Here is a 5,478-nt window from a genome sequence, read left to right on the forward strand (position 1 = left end):
TTCGTGGAAGGGTGGAAGATCAAACAGGGTCTTAAATTCTCATGAGAAATCTCATTCCATGAAATGGATACTGCTTCTCAAAGGAGGTAAATTATTTACCCTGCTGCCATCAGAACGAGCTAGTTAAGTTGGAGGCAGAAAGACCACTTTCACTCCATCAAAATACTCATTAATGTGGTGGCTGCTTGAAACATGAATCCATTTCCGTCTTCCGTCGTCGTCTTCCTCTCCTCGGTCAAAGGGTTTGCTGCATTCTCCGATTTGTCTTCGTGGTTTGGTTTGTCTCTCCTCCTCCCATCAACACCGCCGACTAACTTTTTCTCTGAATATGGAAGGACTCGCTTGCTGGAAAGGGCGCACTGTATTATTTGCCGGTGAATGGGCTAAGTAAAACTGGAGTTAAAATTTAAATTGGAAATTGTGGCCAAACTCTAGAATTTTAGTTCAGCAAGTAATTTTCATGAGGACGTGTTATAACGTTGTAATTCCCTCTTAAGATCAGTATACTACTAATAACCTGTTGTGCCTACTAATTACCTAAATTGGTATATATTCGTATGTATATAAAGAAGCACATATTTATCATCACGGAATTACTAGCTAGAATTTGTGGAAATATAGTCCAGGATTGATTGGTCGACATCCTAATGCAAAATTTGTGTCGATCAACCCCTATGAAACGTGTTCGCCTTTAAAATGCAAAAGTGGAATCGAATCGAATGCATCGCTCTAAATGTTGCACCTATTCTCACCTACATATTTATATTATGTTACATTATTACCTATGTACAATATGGTACCAGTCCGCATTCTGTTTATTGGTTAACCATTAACTGGTCTTCGACTCATTCACAGTTCCAGTTCCACAGTTCCGGAATGAGTGGAACTCATTCCGTGGTTTGAATATTTCCCACGACGTGAGAACGATTCGATGCAGTGGTACATATGTATATTTCATACCTATTCTAACAGGAAAGTGGTCGTAGGAACGTATGAAGTGGTGGTTATTGATTTATTGGGGACAAGTTATAGGTACTTATGTGACACGCTGTAAGTAATTCATTTGATAAAAAACACGTTTTTATCAGTGTGAGTCCATTTAATAGAGTGACAACACTTTTTAAATTTGTTAAGAACAAGCAACCTCAGGTTGGGCTAAAAGTATTAAAAGTTCGCGAAATTATTTACAGTCCACCTCTTACAAATAATCTATTATTAGCCTTTATATCATTTAATTTGTTCCTTAAGCATTATGTATCAAACACACGAGCAAAAAAAAAACAGTTCAAGAAAAACTGTACACATATCTGACCGGAAAGAACTTGCAGATCAATTTACTTTCTCCCAGCGCTACTATTCGTTACGACATGACATCCGAAATTTACAGCTCTTGTATCGTTCTCCTGTAGCCTAATTGTCAAACAAGAGCACAGAACACGAGCGTGGCATTGTTCCTTAACCGTAACAACCCCCATTTGCCCTTAAGCAAAGTGAACATTGTTACACGTTGCCTGATAAGGAGACAACTAAATTCGTGAATACTTGCTTGCTTGCATGTCTTACTCTTTCATCCATTTATTTATTTATTATTCTATCCCGGTCTTTAATTAACTTTTTCCACCTTTGCTTCCGGACCAGATACATAGACACGTACATATGTAGATAGATATTCATTCACAACCTACACCAACCCAATCTCTCAGAGTACGATCCACGTGCTGCATCCACCCCACAAATTCTCCTCGTTAACATTTATTGTCGAATTAAGTTGGGAGTGAACAGAGCAAGGAAAGCAGAAGGCTTGGAAGACGAGGGGACTTGCAGGTTTATGATTATTTTATCCATCCTCATTCGTCATCCTTGGGTAGAACGGGGCAAATTATTCGTCAAATCTTCTTCATCCAAATTTGGTGGAAGTTGAGAGAAGGACAATAAATTAAAATTTACATTTCCCAAAATTTCACGGCATCGTGAGAAGTTAGTCCTTCTGGTGCTTATCGTTTGTGAAGTTGATTAGCAGGTAGCCATTAAAGTGAGTAATGTGACCATTAAAATTTTAAAGGCAGTTACTCCACACGAATGGAATGGGATATTGTGAGTTGGATAAAGATTAATAAGAAATTGAGCTTTATTTGTGCCCTCCATTGCAGTGGAGTGATCGAAATACTGCATCAAAGTTGTAGAATTCTCTGTTGAGGTGGAAATTGTCAGACTAAATATGATATTTCGGTCCTGTGTTTTCGCGATATGTTTATTTTAAAACTACTATGAGACAAATTTAATGATACGATTTGCTCCGTCATTCTCAAACTGCATTATCTCAAGGTTGGGAAATATTGCGTAAACATTGAATCACATCTTGAAATTTTGAATGGAATTGGGCTAATATAGGTTAGTCTACAGAAATCTAAACCTCCAGAGACGAAGATTGAACCAGACATACTTTATTTAAAGAAGAGATAGCGTTACATGTGGTATATTTGTCAATATTTTTTAGCGATTATTGATCTGTCATTTTGCAAGATATAGATACATTACAAAAGAAATAATCCGTCCATTTATTTATGTAACCTCGCGTCTGATGTAACGATATTTATTAAACAAATGCACTTACCGGGCGATTATAAAGATGCATATTGTCCCTTAGAAATTGACAAAGAACCCAAGATCATGCTCGTTCTTTTCTTCGTAAGCAATTCTAGTGGGCGTTCTAGAAATGCTACTCCTAGAGATCAAAAACGGAAAGGGCAACCAGGACGAAGTGGAAATATACCACAGTCGACATGGAGACAATGGGCAATAAAATTTGCACTGAATTCTACCCCGTAACCTCAAAGTACATATTGCAATATTTCTCTTGGTCTCCTCCTCCTTTATGTCCATCAAGTTGACTTAACATTTCATGCTTCATCGAAATGAGATAGTTACATAAATAAGTATGCATGTGCCTCAGCAGTGACTTATCTACTTGTACATAAATATTGTTCTCTGTACACGATAAGATTTATGTACACTAAACTCTGCTCATCCTGTTCTCTTCAAACATAACGATGATTATCAAGTTTCGTCATCATTTATTATAGAAACACTTTAAAATTTAAAACAATGATTGACGTCGTTTAGAGTTTAAATAATTTAAAGACTTTCTCTCCAAAAAGAGGAGCAGATTATATCAAGAAGAAAGATTTATGTGTGTGCATCCCCCTGATTTAACAAAGTACATGCCCGTTTATATCATCATGCATGAGCCTCCTTTCTCGGGAGTAAATACATTTACTTATCTTATTTTCGTGCACAATATTCTCACAAAAATATAAAAGCCACCCAAACCCTGAGAGTGGAGCGAGGAAAAGTAGAGTGGGCGCATTATCTAGTCAATTTAGAGCGGGATATCCAATAATGTTTATAAAGGTTTAGGACACTTTTTTAAAATTGAATTTTCAAAAAGCTATTCGCTCTCTCGTTCAGAGTTTACCAGTCGGTAGAACAACACCAAAAGTATCGTAGTCAGCATTTCCTTCGTCTTTCTTGTGAAGGACTGCAATACCCTTTTGTGTGTCATGTGAATGTTTACTTTTCCTGATGCAAATCTTTCCATCCTTCAAGTAGGTTGTAGGGTTTGGATGCATGGATAGAGAAAAAGGTGCATTATAAGAACTTTATGAAAGAAAAGGTTATCACTTTCATCCAACCTACGTGCTGAGAAATGGACAATTTTCCGTCGGATTATTTGTTGCTTCCTGTAAATATATAGTTTAGGTGAAGAATATACGCCGAGGTGGTTTTGTGACTACATTTGTCTCAAGATTTTAGGTAAACGGTTTCGGAAACAATTCTTCCTCAGAGCAGTGGCGGAAGAGCAAAAGAGAAAGTTCGCGTAGGAGTCTAAATAGCAAAGTTGTGTCCCGTGTTGTAATATACTTAAGTATTGATCCGGCAGTCAGTAACAATATACATTTACATACATACATCCACTATAAACTGCATCTCAACAAGGTAAGATTGTTTGTGACATCGAGGAAAGGGAGAGTCGAGGAGATGGAGAGAAAAGGGAAATTTAATTGTTGCTTTCACTTCCTTTTTTGCATTTCATCCTTTACTCCTGTCCTCTCCTTGAATATAATGGAGGATGCTATGATGTGATATGTGGTATGGTTTTGGTGGGGTAAAAAAAGGGGAGGATTGAACAAAAAAGATTACTTTCACTGTCACCAGCCGATTAAAGTGAGGGAAAAGTACTCGTATTTTTCTCCGTTATTAAGGAGAAACCCGGGGAAGATTGCGTTTTTGGTGTATTCCCCATTTTTTATATTAAGGAAGAGACTCTGTTGGTAAAAACTAGCTGTACTGGTGTACAAGACAGAAAGAAATATGTAAGTAATGCAGAACTACCACATTGGTGGTAGTCCTGGTGGGTGTGGTGGTGGTGGTTGGGTTTGTTCTCTCTCCTATCAATCAAACCTGGGTATGCAGAAACCTCCCATGATCACCAACCACAAAATGAGAAAGTGGTTCATGGGACAACTTTAAATTTAGACTGGTTTACTATAAATGCACAAAATTGGGAATGAACCTGATTGTAAAACTTTCTCCACTCTGAATGAGAGTGAGTGGTGGTGAATTTTCATTCTCAGATTAAAAGCTATTCTTCCACTTCAGGTAGCGACGAAGGTCACGAGGAGGACGGTGAGCTAAGAAAAGACAGTGAGATACGTGGAGAGTGGATTGAATTGAATTGCTTGGTGAAGAAGCACGAGTGAAAGTAAGAGTACGGAGCGATAGAGCAGATACACTTCACAATCTAGCCCCCAATCCTCCTCCGACTACGAGGTTTGTGTTCATGCTGATTAGTTCTGCCCAGTTGTTCAATCTGTTGGGTGGCTGTACGTTGGGTTACTTACTTTCACTTTCTCTACTGCGTATGTAGTACTCTGCTCTCTCGGGTGTAGCAACTTTGCCTCGGTTAACCCTTGATTTCTCAAAATCCCATGGTCAGCATTTGGTTCATGTAGTGGCATTACGGAGACTGGGAGAGGACGCGGGTAGAACTTTGCAACTTTCTCGCTTCCCTTTTGTTAGTGGATTTCAGTAAATGTGTGGGAGGTTTGGGTACGGTCCGTGTATGTAGCAAGTGGAGATAGAAAGGCACATTTAGAGATAAAATGGAAGCCATAAATTGATATGTAATAACGTTCCAGGCACACACGGTGAGTTCATTTTGGTCGTAGAAGTGCGATACCTTGGATAACTTAAAATTTCAGGGGCGTACTAAAGGTTTAGCCTCAGAATGGTGTCTGGAGCAGTGGCAGCTGAAAAATTCTTGACATGTGTAATCCTAAAGCGGTTATCGCCGCCATATGAACGATAAGCCATCAGCGACATTGTCAAATAGGTGTTAATTAGTAACTTGTTATTAATCATGAACATGAACATCAATAATAAAAAAGTAATGTTTCCCTTTACAAATTATGACAAGTG

The sequence above is a fragment of the Folsomia candida genome, unplaced genomic scaffold (genome assembly GCF_002217175.1).
Source record: "Folsomia candida strain VU population unplaced genomic scaffold, ASM221717v1 Fcan01_Sc001, whole genome shotgun sequence".
NCBI classification, from domain to species: domain Eukaryota; kingdom Metazoa; phylum Arthropoda; class Collembola; order Entomobryomorpha; family Isotomidae; genus Folsomia; species Folsomia candida.